This window comes from Artemia franciscana, chromosome 3 (genome assembly GCF_032884065.1).
Source record: "Artemia franciscana chromosome 3, ASM3288406v1, whole genome shotgun sequence".
NCBI classification, from domain to species: Eukaryota; Metazoa; Arthropoda; class Branchiopoda; order Anostraca; family Artemiidae; genus Artemia; species Artemia franciscana.
Genome location: NC_088865.1, coordinates 36,069,845 through 36,092,250, shown reverse-complemented (window position 1 = coordinate 36,092,250; position 22,406 = coordinate 36,069,845). Strand labels below are relative to the sequence as shown.

Sequence of the window (22,406 nt, the reverse complement as noted above, 5' to 3'; positions counted from 1 at the left end):
GCTCCATTAGACGTAAGATTTGAAAAAAAAAACGTAAAAACTGGGAAGAGAATTTTTCCATTTATTCACTAACATTATTATTTTTATTTTGCATTACCAACAAAAAACAATTCCCCTATCATTTTTTCGTGCACCTTGGTTTTTCCTGTATCCGTGTAATTGTTTAATCACCCGCTGATAGTAGCATTGGGGTCCTTACCGTCCTGTGTTAAACAGCTACTGGACTGAGCACATGTGGTGTAAACGTTTCGGTTCTAAAAATTAATTAGATAAAAAAACAAGCTCTTTTAACTGAAAGTTCCCTCTTCAACGCCTTGCTCTTTGCGCTAAAGTTTGACTCTTTCTCTCAACTCTAATTTTTAAAACATAAAAAACTTTAGCGTAAAGAGCAGGGCATTGCAGAGGGAACAGCCCCTTTCATATACGGGATTATTTCTGTTCGTTTTAAGTTTTAATGTCACTCCTTACTTTCAGTTAAAAAAACTTGTTTTTTGTATTTAATTTCTGAACGTTTTTTCATTAATCCATGTTTTGATTTCGGCTCTCCGCAGATGAATAATTAAAGCAAAATTTGCATATTTATTTATTTGGCTAAATGGCTTTCCCATAGTTTTGATCGAATGATTTTGAGAAAAAAGGAGGGGGAGGAGGCCCAGTTGCCCTCCAACTGTTTTGGGTACTTATAAAGGCAACTAGAACTTTTAGTTTTTTACGAACGTTTTAACTAGTGAAAGATATATGTAACTTACGGATTAGCTTACGTAACAAACTTCTATATTCGTACGTTTTTATTATGTATATGAGAGGTTTCACCCACTCGTCAATACCTCGCTCTTTACACTAAAGCTTAAATTTTTTTCCCCTGAATCACGAAGGCAGTAGAATGCATAGTTGGAATTACTAAAAATGCTTTAGCGTAAAGAGTGAGGTATTAGTAGGATGTGAGCCCCTTACATGCGTAATATTTTCTGTTCATTTTAATTTTTAATGCTACTCCTTACTTTCAGTTGAAAAAACTTTTGCATATTTATTTTTTCATTGTTTTTTTTTTAAATAACGCCAGAAAAGCTGCGCCCCCTTTATGAAAATCTTCTTCCCCCATGACAAATTCCTCCATGAAAAGTATCCCCCACATAACCCCCTCTCCTCAGCCCCCCTTCCAACTAAAAACTCCCCCTGAAAACGTCTGTACACTCCCCAAAAACCATTACTACATGCAAACACTGGTCAAAATTTGTAACTTGCAGCACCTCCCACGGGACTGTGGGGGAGTAAGTCGTCCCCAAAGACATAGTTATAAGGTTTTTCGACTATGCTGAATAAGATGGCTATCTCAGAAATACAAAACTCCCCATTTTTGTAGATAGGAGCTTGGAACTTGTAAAGTAGGGTTCTATGATACGTTGAATCTGATGGTGTGATTTTCGTTAAGATTCTATGACTTTTAGGGGGTGTTTCCTCTTATTTTCTAAAATAGGGCAAATTTTCTCAGGCTCGTAACTTCTGATGGGTAGGACTAAACTTGATGAAACTTATATATTTGAAATCAACATTAAAATGCGATGGAACTTTTGATGTAACTATTGGTATCAAAATTCCGTTTTTTAGAGTTTTGGTTACTATTGAGCCGGGTCGCTCCTTACTACAGTTCATTACCACGAACAGTTTGATAAATTAAAAAAAAAAAACAAGTTTTTATGGTACTTGGTATTAACCAAGTGACATATAGCAATCGCAAATTCTGTCGGTCTGTCTATCGGTCCCGGTTTCGCTACTTTAGGCACTTCCATGTAAGCTAGGACGATGAAATTAGGCAGGCGTATCACGGACCTGATCAAATTAAATTAGAAAAGGTCGTTTTCCTGATTTGACCATCTGGGGGGCAGTGGGGGGCCGGTTAATTCGAAAAAAATAGAAAAAATGAAGTATCTTTGACTTACGAACGGTTGATCAGACCTTAATATAATTTGATGCTTGGAAGGATATTGTATCTCAGTGCTCTTATCTTAAATCCCGATCGGATCTGGTGACATTGGGGGGGGGGAGTTTGGAGGGGCAAACCTAAAATCTTAGAAAACACTTTGAGTGGAGGGATTGGGATGGAACTTGGTGGGAAAAATAAGTACAAGTCCTAGATACGTGATTGACATAACCCAAACGGATCCGCTCTCTTTGGGGTAGTTGGGGGGGAGGGTTAATTCCGAAAAATTAGACAAAATGAGGTATTTCTAACTTACGAACGGGTGGTCGGATCTCAATGAAGTTTGATATTTAATACGATATCGTGTCTCAAAGCTCTTATTTTAAATCCCGACCCGATCTGGTGACACTGGGGGGGGGGGAGTTTGCGGGGGGGACCTAAAATCATGGAAAACACTTAAGAGTGGATGGATCGGGATGAAACTTGGTGGGGAAAATAATCAGAAGTCTTAGATACGTGATCGACATTGTTGGAACGGATCCGCTCTATTTTGGAGGAATTGGGGGGAGGGTTAATTCCGAAAAATTAGAAAAAATGACGTATTTTTAACTTACGAATGAATGATCGGATCTTGATGAAACTTCATATTTAGAAGGAATTCATCAAATCCCGACTGGATCTTTTGACATTGGGGAGAGTTTGAGGGGGAAATCGGAAATCTTGGAAAACGCTTAGAGTGGAGGAATCGGAATGAAGCTTGGTGGATAGAATAAGCAAATGTCGTAGATACGTGATTAACGTAACCGTACTAGATTCGATCTCTTTAGGGGAGTTGGGGGGAGGGGTTCAGTGCTTTGGCGAGTTTGGTGCTTCTGGACGTTCTATGACGATGAAAATTGGTAGGCGTATCAGGGAGCTGCATAAATTGACTTGATAAAGTTGTTTTCCCCGATTCGACCATCTGAAGGGCTGAAGGGAGAGAAAAAAAAATAGAAAAAATAGAGATATTTATAACTCAGGAGTGGGTGATCGGATCATAATGAATTTTGACATTTAAAAGGACATCGTGACTCAGAGCTCTTATTTTAAATCCCAACCGGCATTAAGCCTCTGATTTTACTTTTAAATCAATCTATTGATTCTTAGAATTTTGTTAGAGCTCATACCATATGAGCTCTTGGCTCTTAGCTCTTCTGGCCTCATCACAAGTGGCATATGAGCTCTTAGCTCTTGTTTTTTAACTGGAAGTAAGGACTGACATTAAAACTCAAAAAACGAACAAAAATTATTCCGCATATGAAAGGGGCTGTCACCTCCTCAGTGCCCCGCTCTTTACGCTAAAGTGTCTTATTGTTTTAAAAAGTAGAGTTGTGAGAAAGAGCTAAAGTCACTAAAGTCAAACTTTAGCGTAAAGAGCAGGGTGTTGAGGAGGGGACAGCCCTTTTCAAACAGGGAATAATTTCTGTTCGTTTTAAGTTTTAATGTCGCTCCTTACTTTCTGTTAAAAAAATTTGTTATTTAATTTAATTTCTGAGCGTTTTTTGTTTAGTGCAGGTTTTGATTTTGGCCCACCGTACATGAATAATTCAAACAAAATTTGCATATTAATTTTATTTTTTAGCTAAATGGCTTTCACAAAGTTTTGATCGGACGATTTTGAGAAAAAAGGGACAGGGGAGGGGACCTATTTGCCCTCCATTTTTCGGTTACTTAAAAAGGCCAGTACAATTTTTAGTTTTATTCACGAACGTTTTTGTTAGTGATAAATATACGTAAATGACGAATTAACTCACGTAACAAACTTCTATATTCGTATATTTTATGATGTATTTGAGGGGGTTTGCCCCCTCGTCAATATCTGGCTCTATACACTTCTGTTGGAATTTTGTTCCAATTCTTTAAAAATGACCCCTGAATCACAAAGGTCGGTTAATTAAAAATAAATGGCTCTTTTGAAATTACTAAAAATTATTCAGCTTAAAGAGCGAGGTATTAAGGAGGACACGAACCCCCTAATATATGCAATAAATTTTGTTCGTTTTAAGTTTTAATGTTGCTCCTTACTTTCATTTGAAAAAACTTGTTTTTTTATTTATTTTCCATGGCTGGCAAATTTATTTATATTTTAGCTATAGTTTACTTAGTGCCGGTAACTAAGAAGGAGTACCTAAAACGTTCTGTTGGTAAAAAGGAGTCCGGTAAAGTGTCTAAATAAGTTTGAGAAACACTGATCTACAGTATGGCTAAGAACTCGGCTATCCAAGAGATTGGGGCTTTTTGAGCCCGCCTAAGAGAAAATATCCACGGTGTACTGAGTAGAACACACTATTATCACACGCTATTATGAGCAGAACAAGTTATTATTGATCTTGGTGGATTGGAAAAGTCCATGAAACAGCTACGGTATAACCTTTGCAATCCTGTTCTGTATAATTTATTCATAAACGCGTCACTTTTAATAAAAGGTGGCAATTTTGGAAAACACAACATTTTTACCAAAGAACACAAAAATACAATGAAAGTGCCAACAGCGTTCCATTGGAAGCAATATAATTGTATATAGAGCCTACCCATATGGAGTGTATATGTGTATATATGTAGTGTATACATGTATATATGGAGTTTAATAACATAATTTTTAATGTAGCCTATAGAAGGGTTCATTAACGAATTTTCTTGTTGCACAAAGTAGACAAGGAACCCTCGCATGGTTGGAACCCCTAGCCTAGCCAGAAAGTACAAGGCAACAACCATACCATCAGCTAAGAGAACATAAAATATATCAAAACGGACAAATTTCCCAAAATTGCACATAAAAACTCACATTCACCTTCGGAATTTAATTAGGGTGAGGACATAGTCATGATTTTTTGGGGGGTCCTAGACTGCGCAAATACTCATTTTCCTCTAATAAATTCATTTGTTGCTTGCCCTTATATTTCACAAATTATGAGCCCAGTGGAGGCAGCTGCTTCATTGCACCCTAAGACAACGCCTATGACAACATCTTACCTCCCGTGGAAATAAAGCTTAATACATAACCATCATTACGATAAGCCTTTTTGTCAAAAAAGAAGATAAAACTTCTTGCATTGCTGCTAAAGCAATTTTGGATACACTAGCTGCGTGGAGCATCGATAAAACACCAGAATTCCGTTAAACAGCGCTTGCCTTCGGAGAAAAACTTTAATGTGAAAGATTCGGAACGACATAACTTTAAGCACATAAGCATAAAAACATGAGGAATGGGAACAAGTTATTGTTTAGTAATATTACGTTTAATTTTTATAGCTCCTGGAGGCGATAACGTATGCGGGTATTAAAGCAAGTCTAACATAACAAAAATTCTTAGTTTTTCATCTAGGAAAACGTAAAACTTCTAAGGCGACCATTGGTAAAAGCAGGAATATTTTCCTTCTAAAAACGAATATTTTACCGTTGGTCCAAGCGTAACCACAAACAGGGTTAAAGGGAATCCCAACCCACCAAAAAAGATAATATACCTCAAAATTTGGTTGAAAAGGTGTTTGATTCCCTTAGAGAAATCCTTTGATATCCCTTTATTACTGTTGGAACTGTGTTCAATACATTTATGAGCTAAACTATGTTCGCTCACAACATTTGAGGATTGCGGGACTTATCCCCTAACCCCAAAAAGGCATTTTAATTTGGCTTAAGGCCGGAGATCCCGGAATTTTTTTTTTTCAGTCTCGCTCTTAAAGCCATCCGTAAAGAGAGAAAAAACTTTTGTACTTCTTTTAGAAATTTCCTGCAGGCGCCCTTCGTTAGAGCACGGCACCAAAGCGTTAGGAGAGAGATATTAGAAGTCTTACATAAGAAGCTTGATCTTGTCGATTGAAGTCTTCGCCTCTGATGCGAAATTTCTTTTCTTCTCTAAAATTGAAAAAAAAACACAATTCTGAAAAGGAATAATATTTTCTTCTTTTTTAGTCTTTGGCCGTTTTCGAAAGGAAAATTCCCGCCCCCCACTCATGACCCTGGCTATGCCTATGCACATTTTAACCGTCGCTTCATTGGTTATCAAGATGCACTAACAAACTAAGGAGCTAGCTGCTCACCAAACTAGTTCATCTCGAGCGGAGACACAGAAGTATACAAGAAATCCCAAAACTAAGCATTTTAGGCGGAACACGAGGCCTGCAATCAATTCCAAAACCAATTATTTCTATTCACAACCCCTCGAGGCAAACTACAATAATCTAATCCCATGTTTGACTCCTACTTGCTAAATCCAAACAATCGGCTTGACATCATATCTTTTTCGACACTAATTACTAAACTAATCTCAAGTTTAGGGCTACTGTGCCAACACGAGGTACTCTAACTGATTATACCAACATAACTATCGCGAGGCTTTGCTATAATTATCAAACACTTCGCAACATACCATGCATGTGCGTACCATGTTATTAGCATATACCGGTACCTTGATGATACGGATTATACCTGATTCGACAACCGAGCACTAAACAGCCACCGTGTCTTAACTTGTCTTGTACATGATTGCCGGCTATTATAGTCCCATTTCTACTCCCTCTATTATTATCTCAATGTATTACAACTACTAAATGGGATGTGTTGGTTTTTCCTATATAATAACAGTATTTAAGGTAGTTAAGGTCATAAAGTGTATTTTGATGCTCAATTTAAAAGTGAGAAAAAGTTAATAGGTTGTATATTGTCAATCCACTTAGTTACTGCTGTATAATTATTGTTTTGCAAACTTTCAATATTGTGTTAGCCAGTCTGAATAGGCAAATCATGCGCCAAGCGAGACAGCGGATAAAAACTGGGCTGCCAAAACTTTTTAGGCCAAATTAATAAAATGAGAAAAAAAGAATAACTATTGCGTTATCCCGAAAACTGGTGGCGTGGCTCTAGTTCTAGCTGATTTCTTGCATTTTTTTTTTTTAGCGGAATTGTCACATGATTCTTCAAGTCGATTTTTTTTTATAAAGTTGCCATTTTACATAAAGCAAAGACAATGAGCCTGCTATCAAATTGAGATAATAGACTTACACCAATACAAAGCGGTGTAGTGAGATTTTACTAATACCAAAATTTAGCTAGCTGATTTGAGCCAAACAGATTTTCATAGAATTTTCTGGTTGGGTAAAAAATTCTATGAAAAACTTTGATTGTCTCAAAATAGCCCTAGCTAAATCTTTGTGTTGGTAAGGTCTCATCGTGAAGGGACCAATAACTGTTGAATTCTAATCAAGCTAGAATTGTCATTTTTTAGGTTTGATATCAAATAAAAGTTTGAAAGGCACAAGTTTGGAAATGAAAAGTCAAAAATCAAAATTAACGAGTTTTATCCGAAAAAGGAAAAAGGTCCCTTTTTTCAAAAACTGACCTTTTCAAATCATAAAGTGTTACAGCTGAAGTTAAAAAAAAAATGTCAAAAAAGCACTAACATTTTGTAACCATAGTAAATATGGACGACGCTATGGAGAAATGGGATTTCCTAAAAACTGTATCTCTATTAAAAAGCGTGGAAAGAATAGAAAGCAATAGATATCGTGTTCTGAGGATTCCTTTTGTACTACAAGATTCTTTCGAATCCTGCAGTTCTCAATCTCGATAAAAATTTTAGATACTCTAAAACCTTTTCCTTTTTTCTTAACGTTTTAGCTTGCGTTCATCTAAAATTTTGCAATTGCTGTCCAGTCTAGTCGTGTATATTTTTGTTTGTCCCCAGACAACCCTGATTTCTTGGGCCCAATGTTAACGTACCATTACAATTTAATATACATTAGAATTAATATAACTAAATTTGAACCTAAAAAGAAGAAAGTGCTATTTTAAATTTACTTTGTAAATTCCGTTAGCGAGTTGTGCCAACACTCGTTAGTAACTTTTCAGTACTGAACTAGTTTTCAAGGTTACAACATATAAACTAATCGGATTATCTTTTTACATTGTTCATTATCTGAGCTAGCTACTGCCTTGGATGAAATGTACTGTTACGAAGTAACTTGCAATTACTGAAATAAGTTTTACAAATTGGAATTGATATTTTTTGGAGGATTTTTTATTTGTGGAATTGACAAATTGTAGACCCTCTTTGGGAAAGTGCACTACTCAGTGATACGAAGGAAAGTCTTTTAGGTCGACTTTACACAGGTGGGATTGGAATCCACTTGGATGCAATAGGAAGGCTCGGCCCTCACTTAAAGATAAGTCTTTTTGCTCTGTTTATTGACTTCTAAAAATAAGATACTATTATTGATGCAGCGTTTCAAGCAGTTTGATGTTGCGCTAGCTAAATTCAAGAACTACCCCCCTATGGCCTGTGAGAATTATGCAAATAGGAAAGGATTCGCACGGAAAGCCCACTTATCTGGTCTTTTGTTACGGTAGTCACGATGAATTTAGGTTAATGGATGCGGATCTTCAAGAATACAACCCCAAAACGATAGATTCATCCAAGCCTGCTGTTAAAAAAGCAATTGTTGAACTTGATCATACCCCTGAGATTTATGAAACTCTTTCTAAGACTTTTTTAGCCCTGAAAGCAAGTGATAAATAAGGGTCTAACTCAGTTTCTTCAAGTATCGCCCCAATTAAAAATTAGTTTCAACTGAAGCCCAGCTGGTGAAGACAATGCAGGTATATATGCAATGGAGGCCTCTATGAACGTAAACACCCTCCCCAATTCCCGAGTTTTTATGAAAAAATTTAGATAAATTCTTGTATTGTCACTGGAACTCCCTTATTTTTATGTTTTTTTCGATCTTATGAGCCCACTCCAATGTAAAGGGTATTAATATATTGTTTTTATACATGAAAAACTAAAAAGTATATTTTATCGATATTTTTTTAACGCTTTGAAACAACTGTGTGTGACGGTCCTGCCTCTTAGCCTTGGGTCTCGTCATATCAGACTTAGACACAATTTTAAATATTCACGACGAGGGGCCCCTGGATAAGTCATTTGGGGAAGAGGGTATCTCCTCATAAGAAAAAAAATATTTTATGATAAGAGAATTCGTTTCGACAACCCCGCCTTCATAGATATTGGAACTTATGACCTCTTGAATATTGGGTAGGTAAATTAAGCAACTAGAATCACATGACAGAACAGAAGAACTTGGAATCTCATCAATCATGTATGTAAGCTTGAAAGAAAATCAGAATCCCCCTCCCGAGACTGGTCGAATTGAAAATTATGTTCTAAAACTTTTTTTTAGCAAGCTTTCGTTTCACCTATGTGCATTTTTAAAACTTCAAAAGTTGTGATAAGAATTGTTAAAGCAAATTTTTGAAGTACGAAGATGTACGCGCAATCCTAAACAAAACTACAAAGCAACACGTCATTTCACATTCCAAAATGAAAACAGAATAATCGCGAAAACAAACTTTAAGCAATCTTAACGTAGTTCGATACAACTAGGAAGCTTGGAGAATGATGGTGCATATAGGTGCCTGAAAGACCAAATTTAAGGAAATTAGAATTTTACCCTGATATGATTTATGAGTTATCAAACCCTTATAGTTCTCACTTTTATAGATTATGAACAAACGTTTCATTCAGCTGATAGAAGAGCTTTAGTCAAGGTTCAATCCTTGTATGGTATACCAGATAAATACATTAAAGTGATTAGTGCTATATAGGAGGATAGCTTTGTTCCGGTTAAGGTAGGGAGAGAGGTTAGTGACTGGTTTCGCATCAAATCAGGAATTAAGCTAGGTTGCGTTATATCCCCATTTACATGAATCATTTTGATGGACTCTGTCATAAGGAGCACAACAAAGGCAATTAGAGAACACGGAATCAAATGGGGAAATAAACCTCTCCTTGACTTTGATAATCCTGGTGATTTAAGTATCCTAGATGAAAACGTTAGCAAAATGAATGAATTTTTGAAGGTTTTGCGAATTCTGGGGGAGGAGAATTTGCTAGAGATTTTACACGAAAATTGCTAACGGATTGTTCTGGGTAACCAGCTGACTTAGAGTATCTCAAACAGTAAACTGTACGAAAAATTTGGATCGATCCCGCTTTCTAGGGCTATAACGAGAGATTGATTAAGATAGCTAGGATATTTTCTGCAAATGAATGATGACAGATTGCCTAGGATCGCCCTTGTTGGGCAACTATCTAGGGCCCAACGAAAAGCAGGTCATCCTTAGCGTGATGGAAGGATGTCGTAAAGGAGATTAACTGTAAGGGTAATGAATACTTCTTGGGAGGATATAAAGAGGGAGGCTTTGAATATTGTGATAGAGGAGGAGCATGCGTAGCTGTAATGGGTTCAGGCAGCTTGGTGTTGCAGTGAACTCCAACCCCTATAAATACCAATACAGGATATATATTTGCAAATTTGAGGGAGTGGGGATAAAGTTTATTTCTGATGCAAATTGAGAGGTAAGTTTATACTTTACCCCTCCCCCTACTTTACAAATATATAGGCTATCCTAAATTAGTATATTTATATGTGTTCAAGTAAACTTCATTTGCAGCAAAAGTGTTGTGAAGCTGAAAACAATTTTGTTGTACTTCATTCAAGCAGAATATTTATTTTGCAAGGTTTCACTTTTATAACACACATATTTTTAAAGGTCATCAAAGGTCAGGACCCTCTAGAGGGAGAGGGGGTGGAGGTAGGTACTTCAAAATATCTTCTGGGTACATACTTTAGCCTTTAGACCCATTCCTGAAAATTTCATTTTCCTAACCTAGTAATAGTGGCAGCATTAATAGAATTTTTTTCTGAGGAGAGGTCTGATGCTTTAAAAAGTGTGTCTACTGGCCAAAATTTTTCAGATTTGGCTAGAGGGGCTTCTGCTCAATCTGGGAGAAGGGGAAATCCTCCACTGGTGTGCATCAGTGAAGATATGTTCTACGTTATCAATTAGACCAGACCAAGATAGAAACATCTAACAGTTTCTCAGACGTCAACAATCGCCGAAAAAAGGTATTTCCTTACATTTTCCAGGTTACTCCAAACCTTGAAAAATACCAAGCAAATATTGCGCATTACTGCCGAGGACCTAACTTTAGTAGCCTACTTCCTGTAAGTTGTTGGTAACTACATTTTTGGTATCTTCTATCTGTGACTCTTACACTGCGGAAAAAATCCTTTGATTGTTAGCTATTCTTGAAATTTACCTGTGGCTATTTAGTCGTATTTGGCTTTCAGTATTTAGCCGCGGTTGAATCACTAAGCTTTAGGTACATCATGACAGCGAGTGACCCGCAACATTTACGAGCAAATTTTGAAAAATGTTAACTTTTCATTCTACTTGGAAGAACAGAGGAAATAGTCGACAGCCGGAAGAAAAAAAGGTAAGACAGACACAGGCTTTTCTTCGACATTTGAGCAGCTATTTAATGACTTTTATCAAAGGAAACCTGTGTACTTTGAAGCGGGGGTATTGACATAACAATTGCGGTTGAGAGGAATATTCACGGGAAATTTCCACAGAACTACTGTAAACTCGCTCATGTTTACTCTATAAACCTCATACAATTTCAAACACTACAATAAAGGATTCGATAGACAGGCTAGCATCAGTAACGGTTCTGACCTCCCTTGTGCCCAGGGCGAAATCACGGTTAGCACCCCCTCCCCTGTATCTGAAAGATTTTCAGGCAAAAGCTTAACAAAATTTTAACTTGTTAATAAAATTCGTCATTTATACAAAACTGACTTTTCCTAGTTTATATGGGAAAAGAAATAGGAAAACTAAAAACTTCGAATTCAACTTGCTTATACTTATTGCCAAATGCGCCCTCTATTTTATTTTAATAAGAATAAAATTTCAAAATTACCAAACGATTATGAATGTTCAATTTATTTGAAATTTTGCGTCCCTAAAATTTCTGCACCTTGGGCTAATACTCTGTTCACCCCGTAAAGCCTTTTCTGGTTATTATGCAAGGTATATTTCGGAGGGCCGACATTTTGGGGGAGTCTTAATTATTAAAAAAAGGTCAAATTGTGCGATGCATGCCGAGTATCTTGGGTAAAACCCTAAAATGCATGAGATTTTGAAGAGCACAGGATCCCTAAGAACCTAATCCCCTGGTGTGCGTCGCAGAGGATAAGAAACACTCGAAACGATTTTATAATTTACAAAAATGTATAGGAATTTCTTCGAGAATGCCTATGCCGTCCACACGTGGAATGTATGGGCCAAAGACATTCGCTCTTAGCTTAAAAATGTCGCATAGGCCAAGCCCTTAAGAAATACTGATCATAGATATTAGGCTAAAAATGACCTAATACCAAAAACTGTAGTAGACCTATCCCAAACAACATTGTGGAAGAAATATGGCTTTTATTAGCTTGAAAATGTGACATTTATCACGATATTCAGGTTTTAAAACTCAACGTTCGCTACTCGCAGACGTTCTGTGCAAATATTCCGTTAATAGATGATTTAAAATCGAATTTACAAACAGCCAAATAAACAACTTAGCACATGTAATAGAACGACAAAAATATTTCAAAGTTAGGTCCATTTAGATAAAAAAAAAATGTCAACACAAGTCCAAAAAACATGCCTTTAGTCTTTTCACATTTTCTAGTACCATAACAACCAATTTTCTGGGCGAGATTCAACACAAACCAATAAGACAAGGAAAAAAAAATCTGATAAAAATGACTTTCCAGGTGTTTCTGCAACTAATGCTAGTACCAACAAATCACCGCAGCACCAAGCCACTTGAGGCCAGTACAGCCACGTACGCTTCTCCTCAAGCCCAATCAATTCAAGGGTACCTATTTCTGCAAGCACTACATCAAGTTCCCTACCGGTCAGTGTTTTAGCCTCGATCCTTAATTTCCAAAGCATATATATAAAAAAAGAGAAGCTGCAGAATAAAATCCAGACCGATCCAACATTCCCAGTATAAAAGGGTAAAATATAAATTTGAGTTTGAAAAATAGCGTCACTGGTTTCTTTTGAATTACGGGGGCAAAGTCTTTCGCTATATTAACTTTGATAAAAACCGTTAAAATGTTCAAAAAATCAAAATTTGTTCACTTAAAAATCAGGACTGTGGTGTCAGTACATTAAAAATGTTTGGAGTCGGTTATAACTTATAACCGGATCCATAGCCCTGTTAATAATACACTTTTCCGCCCCCTGGCAAGATATGACGATCCTTTCATAAAATTGATTGCGTAAACCTTGGGAAGGTAAGACATAGCGGATAAATTATAATTAATATTTTGAGGCCCAAGTTCAAAGATTTTCCCGGAGACTCATTTAAACCAACCTCGCGGGGAGGGTTCCTACGTTCTTTGAGCAGCCATGGTTGCAAAATATCCATAAGAAGGCCTCAACCAAATAATAGCTTTCAACTTCTTGTTCCCCTTAACGTTTCAGCTTTCTAAAATCATGTCATACCTGTGTACCTTTTTGTCAGTTTTCACGTATGACTTCACGTTGACTAGCATTCTGGTTATGGCTTTGTATGAATAGAGGCCTTTTATATGTACATTTACGGACTTGACTATCTTAGCCTGTGAAATGGTGATTAGTTTGTAAGCACCATTAGATAAACCAGCCAACTATAAAGATAAGAAATGCATGTAATACACTATGGTGCATCGACTAATGAAGTCTGAGCAATTGCTAAGTGTTGCTTTTTCCATTTGCTCTCATTTAGAAGACAGAAAAGCTTATTAATCTAGTTTTTAGTGCATATTTAATGTGCAAGTGTGCACAATTACGTCCACTGGATTTATTTGAGTGAATTAATGGGGATTAATAGCACATTGAAAACTTAGAATACTATTTTTATCACCTAAAGGCGACATTCGAAGCCATTATAATGACTATGTGAAATACGGCTTATCATCAGTGGCGTAATCTCTTCAAAATCCTGGGGAAGGGGGTTGGCAGAGTTGTAGCCAATTTTCAAAAATCAAGTGAAAATGACAGTAAAAACTAGAAAATAAGCCATTTGGTACCATAAAGGTACTATTAAGCACTATAACGGTACTTTTAAATGAGTGACAAAAGCAGTAAGTTATATGACGTAAATTTGGGAGGGGGTGATTTGAAATTTTGAAAAACAAAATTCAAGTCAATGAAGAAACAACTGTAAGATCTTAACATTTTGGCCTAGGTTAAGGCTTTAAGGTTCTCTTTCCCAGAGATTCTCATTCTCAAAATACTATAAATGTGAATGTGCATTAAAAATACTAATCTGTTTCTATTGATGCTTGAATTATGCAGGTTTTCTTAGTTTTGACAAAATTTTTGAAGAAACTAAATTTCATCGGGGAGGGGGGAGGGGGGAACCGAGTTCTGGGAGGGGCAGCTGTCCCTCTGCCCCAAAGCAAATTATGCCCCTCCTTGTGATATTTTCTTTTTTCCGTTTTTTTAATGAACAAAATAAAAGATACACCAAAGATGGGAGCCAAATAAAAGGAGAATAAATTAATTTATCATACGTGACAAGCTTATCTTTCAGGCATCAGAGAAGACGAAATTGGTAGATGAACTCCTTGATAATTCTGTGTTTCAAGCCGTAGTAAACACATCGTCATACCCACTTACAGGTAGACAGAATAACTACAACGACATCCAAGTGTGGAGCTATTGCCTATGTCCATAAAATTTTATGAGCTACTATGAGTGCAGAGGGTCTATTGTAAATCTTCAGCTTAATGGTTCATAGGTCTACGCTTGCGTATAATACCTTTCTTACGACTACAGTATCAAACAGGTCTTTTTATTTTGTTTTTGTTCATTTTATAGTCAAAACAGATAACAAAATATTTTAAATCAAGTTAATTATATATTTTTGCAGATCGGCCTGATACTTTAACATAATGATGGTATCTAAGCTGCGCCTAGCTAATAATAAATTTTGTTGAAAAGGGCTACATGCGGGATTTTTTTCAGGGGGGGGGGGTACAAAAAAGATTAGTGATTTTCAGGTTTCTCTGTGAAATAATATCATTGCAAGTAGGACTAAATATAATGATCTAATCTATAGCTATGGCTAGGTTATACGTCTATTATTAATTCCAGTTAATGTGTGATAATTTTTATCTGCTGAAAAAGTGCAAAAAAGCACGTTTTAAGTGGTCATCTGCTCATAATTACGGATCATCCTTGAATGAAATCTAGAGAAAATTATATTAGAATTATTCAAATTAATTACTTATTGCTTGCATCATTAAAATAACCATATAAAATAATTACAACCGTGGCAACCGCTGTAATAATTATCCCAAAAAATTAATAAATATTATCAAACGCTTTTATACTGTAATAAACATTTAAAGCCAAAACATCAGTTTAATTATAGGTTTATTGCAGTTAAAAACTTCACATTAGTGGCCTTGACTAGCTCGAAATGTTATCGGTGGCGTCAATTCGCAAAAATGTTGGGGGGGGGGGGGTAAATGTATTTCCGGAATCTATGTTACTTTTTTATAAATTTCAATGAAAGTACAAAAAAAAAGTATTTTGAAAATCTAACAGACAAGTTTACCCCCTCTATTGGCGCCACTGGATGTCTTCAAACTAGGTAAATTAAATAAGAACAAATGTATCAAAGCCAAAATTAGGTCCCAGGAAGTTGTTTCAAGTTTCCTACTTTCACCTGACCCTTGCTCAAGAGACTAAAGATTCTAGGAAGATTTATCTTAAATTTGAAAAAAAAATCGGGCATGGCTTAAGAGTCTACTTGTCTTGGCTTGTAGTCTTTGGGAGAGTGATCGCCAAGATTTAAGCTTTTTTCAAATCAAGACCTTATCCCCCCCTTCTGACCCCCCCCCCCGTTTTGATTGATAAAACCGTACCAAAAATGCATATAGCTTAAACAAATTTTTTATGCGTTTTAATGTTTTTGTAACCCTCCCTCCCCCCGCGAAAAAACCCTTCCCCGCCCAAACCAAAATCCTTGATACGTTCTGGTTCTAAATCAACTTTGAATTTTGTTTGAAGCTACGAGTGAATAATCTAAATATTTTATAACTATGGGCTACAAGTAGACAGGAGTAGAGTTGTGGGTTTGTAGATCCAGCCCTAAATTTAGATTGACTTTGCTCAATAGTTTTCTGAGTTAGCCAAAAGCAGCTGAACAGTAATTTTACTACAAATATACAATGTCTTATTGATATTCATTCTAGTTTATACCAGAAATGTGCTTTATAGTTATTGGCTCTCAGCATCCAGGATTTATCTTCAGCAGGCTGAATCTTGATGCCATACTTTTACGGCCGGTAATTTTATTTTTACCTATCAAACAGTTCATGGTAGCGAACTGTAGTAAGGAGCGACCCGGCTCAATAGTAAACGAAACTCTAAAAAAAAAGAATTTTGATACTAATAGATACATCAAAAGAATTGGATTTTTATGCTGATTTTAAAGATATAAGTTTCATCAAATTTGGTCTTACTCACGAAAAGTTACGAGCCTGAGAAAATTTGCCTTGTTTTGGAAAATAGGGGGAAACACCCCCTAAAAGTCATACGATCCTAACGAAATCACACCATTGCATTCAGCGTATCAGAGAGCCCTGCTGTAGAAGCTCTTATCTACAAAAATGTGGAACTTAGTATTTTTTGCCAGAAGATCGATCACGGGTGCTTGTTTATTTGTTTGTTTTTTGTTTTTTTTTCCAAGAGTGATCGTATCGACCAAGTGGTCCTAGAATTTCGCTAGAGGGCTCATTCTAACGGAAATTAAAATTTCTAGTGCCCTTTTTAAGCGACCGAAAAAATTGGAGGGCACCTAGGCCCCCTCCCACGCTCATTATTTCCCAAAGTCAACGGATCAAAATTTTGAGATCGCCATTTTGTTCAGGATAGTCGAAAAACATAATGACTATGTCTTTGGGGCAGACTTACTCCCCCACAGTCCCCGGGGGAGGGCCTGCAAGTTAAAAACTATGGCCAGCGTTTACACACAGTAATGGTTATTTGGAAGTGTGCAGACCTTTTCAGGGGGAATTTTTGGTTGGGGGGGGGCGGGTTGAGGGGAGGGGGCTACGTGGGAGATCTTCCCTTACAGGAATTTGTCATGGGAGAAGAGAAATTCCATGAAGGGGGCGTATGAATTTCTAGCATTATTTAAAAAAAAAAACAATGAAAAAATAAATATGAAAAAGTTTTTTCCATGGAAAGTAAGGACCAGCATTAAAACTTAAAACGAACAGAGATTATTACGCATATGAGGGGTTCATCTCTTCCTAAATACCTCGCTCTTTACGCTGAAGTATTTTTATTAATTTCAACTATTTATTCTACAGCCTTTGTGATTCAGGGATCAATCTTAAAGCATTGGGACAAAATTAAAGCTTTAGTGTAAAGAGCGAGGTATTAACGAGGGGGCGAACCCCCTCATATACATAGTAAAAATATACAAATATAGCAGTTCGTTAGGTATGTTAATTTGTAAGTTACGCATATTTTTTACTAATAAAAACGTTCGTTAAAAACAAAAATTCTAGTTGCCTTTTTGAGTAACCGAAAAATTGGAGGGCAGCTAGGCCTCCTCTCCCACCCTTTTTCTCAAAACCGTCTGATCAAAACTAAGAGAAAGCGATTTAGCAAAAAAAGTAATTAATACGCAACTTTTTTTTTAATTATTCATTTCCGGAGAGCCAAAATCAAACATGCATTAATTCAAAAACGTTAAGAAATTAAATAAAAAAAACAAGTTTTTTTAACTGAAAGTAAGGAGCGACATTAAAACTTTAAACGAACAGAAATTACTCCATGTATGAAAGGGGCTGTTCCTTCCTCAACGTCCCGCTCTTTATGCTAAAGTTATTTACTGTTTTATAAAGTAGAATTGAGAGAAAGAAAAAAATTTAGAGAAAGAAAAAAATCATTAAACAATGAAATAAAAAATCTCAGTATAAATTAAATGTAATGTTTTATTTATATGTTTTTCCAAGTGTTAAATGTTCTTTTCAATGACCTTTTTTCAAGCATTAAGCAATATGTTATTTGTGTCTTTCGTTTATGTTGTTTGTACTGTGTTCATGGCTGTATATTTGGCTTTAAAATACCCCTATCTATCTATCTTTACACACCAATTGTATATGATGTGAGTATCACGCAAAAACATAGTAGATACACACTAAGAATAACCAAAATTAAGCACCGTAATTAGGAAATCACAAGGTTTGAGAGTGATGAACACGAGTTAACTTTTTTAATAGCAAAGGGAGGACAAATTACACACGATGTCAATGAGTATCATGATAATATGACATTATATTATAATCATGCTATAAGTCTGGAATTGGGACTGTTGTGAAGGAAAGATATTAAGAAAACAATTCTATTTTAATTCAGACATTTTGACTGCAGGCCACAATTTCCATTATGCATGACCCCCAATCAGGTACGTAATTTCATAAAGATTATGGGTGGGTGGAGGGAGGGAGCAAAGCAGGAGCTGATTTTCCCAAGTCGAGTAAAAATGACCAAGTCAAAAATGAAAATATGAGCCAAATAGTATCATAAAGGCAAAGGTATATCACCTATAGAAAACTGATCTTTTTATGTGAATAGTTGAATTAAGTAGACCTATCTTAGTTTTGATAAGATTTTCGGAGACACTAAATTTCAGCTGGGAGGGCAAACTGGGGTTTGGGGGTAGTTAAACCTCCCTGCACTACAGGAAATTACGCCCCTACCCTCAAATTCCCAATTTGCAAATATATAGCCAAAACTATGTTGGCCTATTTCCCAGGTGATTTCCAGTTTTTGGTTTCGTCACAGTTCATTCGATGTACGGGTACATGGGTTGAAACAAGAATGGCACATGGCAAAATGCACGGGAAATATATAATTTGGGCCACATAATTGCACAGTAGGGACGGTTGGGGGTAAAGTATAGTGGAGCCGCAGTCAAAATGTGTCAACAACCTATTATTCTGAAGTAAGAATTGTTTTTATGGCACTTGCCCGTCGGCCAAGTGCCATATAGGCTAATTTTAACAAGTTTCCTTCTCGACAGCTCCAATCCTAAACATAAACCATAATCATAAATAGCCTACCATTTCTAAATATCCCAGAACAAAAAAGCTTTGTTCTAATTCAACAAAATGTTGATGTATATTTCTCCTATTTGTTAGTGTTCTGTCGGGGAATCAGCGCTCTGTAAGTATTTTGTATGGGTTAAATACACAAAGGAATACAAGAATGACCTACGATTGTTTATAGAAGGAGGAGGGGCAAGAGGATAGAATTTAATGAGGAGGAAGTCAAGTAACCCTGGCCTATTAGGTAGGCTTGTCCGCTATTCTCTATTTTTTATTCACAGTGCTAAGGAGGTGAACACCTCACTCTGTACGCTTAAAGCAGTTGTTTACACTGAATGGCCAGGTCGTTATACAAAATATAGAAACTTGCATTTGCCGTTGGACGAAACCGAAAAGGCGTCGATGAAATACCGTGTATGATAATACAGACTAAAAAACGTACCTTTAAAAGACAGGCTGCTAATTTTTATTAAAATTAATCCAAACACAAAAAGTCTACAATATTTTCTGGAAGTGACTTCAAGAGAGTATCCTTGGTATCTACATATTACTACACACCTTTGGGCTGCAGTTGAACAACTATCCGACTACCCCCTGTAGTTCTCTACTCGACTAGAGAATTTTCAGTGTTTTTGAAACCGGTTTCCTTAGCCACTTCTGAATGCTTCTCTCAGCATGACAGAAGACTGCGGTTTAGATACACTTTAACTATTCTTATAACCAACTGTTCTCAAATTGGTGAGATAATATTTCGTCAAATTTCAATTTTAAAGTAAGAAAAGTTTCGTTTTTCCTCTTCCTTTTGTTAGTAATCACTAACTTCTTGGAATTTGCTGCCATTTTTAAGGAGGAGCCATTCACAGCTGGTACATTTAATTATGTGCAAGACAATGTCAAGTTTTTGTCTCTGGCCGGTAGTTTTTGCTGCAGTAAACTCTTTTCTTTCAGTTCACATGCTTCCAATTTCATGTTGATTATTCATAACCTATAATTGGAAAATTGTTATCGATGAGCATACCGTTGTCTGATTCTGCTAAATCTAAACGATGCAGATTCGTTGCTTTTTTGTCATTTTTCTACATTTATATTGTCTTAATCAATAACTTTTGATTTATTATGTGCTATTGCATTATGGAAGAATGATGTGAAAAACCGTTAAAAAGAAGAGATCCTACATACACCAGCAAGGACTTTAAAAAAACTATTGCTTTCTATCAGTTATCCAATTTTTAAGAAAGAAAGTTTTTTCAACTGAAAGTAAGGACCAATGTCAAAACCTAAAACAAACAGAAATTATTCTGTATATGAGGGGGCTGCTCCTTCCTTAACCCTCACTCTTTACTTTAAAGTACTAAATCTCTTTAAAAAATCTGATCATTTACAATCAAAGGGCCTTGTTTTTGAGTTGTCTTCCCTAAAGAATCAGGACAAAACCAAAAATTTAGCGTAAAGAACGAGAGTTGAGTAAGGGGTACCCCCTCCGCCCTCATATACAGAACAATTTCTGTTCGTTATAAGTTTTAATGTTGCTTCTTACTTTCAGTTAAATAATCTAGTTTTTTGTATTTAATTTATGACTGTTTTCAAATCATGCCATAAAATCCCCTCCCCCTCTGTGTAATATTTTTTCGTGGAAAATTCCCTCGGAAACTTTCCTTTCCATCCAACACTCCTATTTCACATAGAAAATTACCCCCAAAAATGTCCTTATTTTTCTGAACAGCAAGTACTGATGTAAACATCAAATATGGGCAAAATTGCCCATAATATTGCCCAAAAATATGGGCAAATTGCGTTAATTACAGCTCTTTCCCCAGGGAGTATGGATGATCGTATTATCACTAACAGCATAGTTATTGGACCTGTCAACTATGTCAAATTATATGGCAGTCAGAAATTTTGATTTGGATATCCTTGGGGAAAAATGGGCGTTGGAGGGGGGTAGGTGCCCTCTGATCTTTTTAGTCACTCAAAAAGGGCACTAGAACTGTTTTATTTTGTGCGAATAAGCTCTCTAACTATCTTCCAGGACCATTGGTTTGATACGATCACCCTTGGGAAGAAAAAAACAAGTAAATTCACATCCATCGTTATTCTTATGTCTCGGTTTTTATGTGTCTGTTGTTACCAAAATTCCATTTTAGAGTTTTGGTTGCTATTGGTCGGAGTCGCTCCTTACTTACAGTTTATTACAACTGACTGTTTGATGGTTTCTTTGAAACTGGGAAGAAATCGCAATTCGGAAATATGTTCCTATACTAAGCAATCAAATACCGTTTTTCAACCTGACAGCAGCAGTTGTCTACATCTGAATTTAGGGTGGTGTCATAACGAATACTTTAATGAGAGTAGCTAATATTCTATCTTGAAGTCAACTCATTCGGAAGATAGAAGTTCCATGAAATTTATGTTGTTTATTCTAAGGAGATGTTTTAATAGTTGCTTGGTGCATTTGATTCACTTTAAGACTGGCCCTTTCTTCTACGGCTATTTCTTCTTTACTTGATCTGTACCATCAGAAATCATTACGCTGGGAGAGTTTAGAAAGTATATATCGTTAAACAGTTAGTTTTTGTAGCTATTGATGGTAGGCCTAGCTTCAGAGAGCCGTAGAGATACCCTGTAAACACCACTAGATAATTGTGAGCTAAATAGCTCACGATTTATCGTTCACAGTTCCATACGAGGATAAACCCCTTTAGATCCACCTGACTGCTTAACATGACAATAATATACATGGGTCAAAATCTATATAATATTAAGAGAGATCAACAGATAAAGCAACAAAAAGTGTTAAATAATAATAGAATGTGTTTTGTGCCTTTGGCGCTTACCTTTGGCGCTTACCTTTGAAATTTTCGGTGTTTTCACAACCTTTCCGTCACGTGCACATCTCGTAGGTGCGAAAAATGTTTATTTCTTGAGAAAGTAAGCAGTTCAAAATCACATTAAAACATTTTTTTGTATAGTCATCATAAAAACAGGGTAGTGTTTGTTATTTTTAGTTTTGCCAAGATACCATATTCTAAAGCGTCAACTTCAAAACACCTTAGAGATACTCCGTAAGCACCATAAGATAATTGTGAGCTAAATAGTTTTGCTATTATGCACAGTTCAAAAGATCTACATTGCCTGAGCACGCTTTTGCTTAGCTGTAATTCGTTAAGTTCCTGGTATTGCAACTACAAGAATTTGGACACTGCCAATATATCAATGGGTGTAATGATTATATTACCAATCATGGTGCGCAAAACCAGATAACTGATGGAATGGGAGAAGAGGAGAAAGAATAAGGTGGAAGACTCAAGAAAACACAGTAAGCACAAATAAACCCTTTAATAAAAGTAACCAACGTCTCATTATTGATTGGACGAAATCCCGGGCTAGTAACTCCACACCTGTTTAATACAATGTAGTTGTTAGTTTAAAGGGGAATCGAAGAAGCTTTACTTTGCATATCTATAAAAATACTCCCTCATACCTGCAATGTCATC

At 36.2% G+C, this 22,406-nt stretch overlaps 1 protein-coding gene across 5 annotated transcripts in view; it reads right to left on the bottom strand.

The window, feature by feature from the left end:
• LOC136025230 (extracellular serine/threonine protein kinase four-jointed-like) overlaps positions 1–22,081 on the bottom strand; it is a 91,027-nt gene extending 68,946 nt beyond the window's left edge. For 2 of the 5 annotated variants that reach the window (XM_065701063.1, XM_065701064.1), the window contains exons 1-2: positions 21,760–22,081; positions 19,355–19,897 (exon numbers count right to left, since the gene is read on the bottom strand). The gene's annotated coding sequence lies outside the window, so the exon portion shown is untranslated. The remainder of the gene's footprint in view (positions 1–19,354; positions 19,898–21,759) is intronic. The other 3 variants (XM_065701059.1, XM_065701060.1, XM_065701062.1) reach the window with 3 other exon arrangements.
• Between the last annotated feature and the right edge of the window lie 325 nt (positions 22,082–22,406).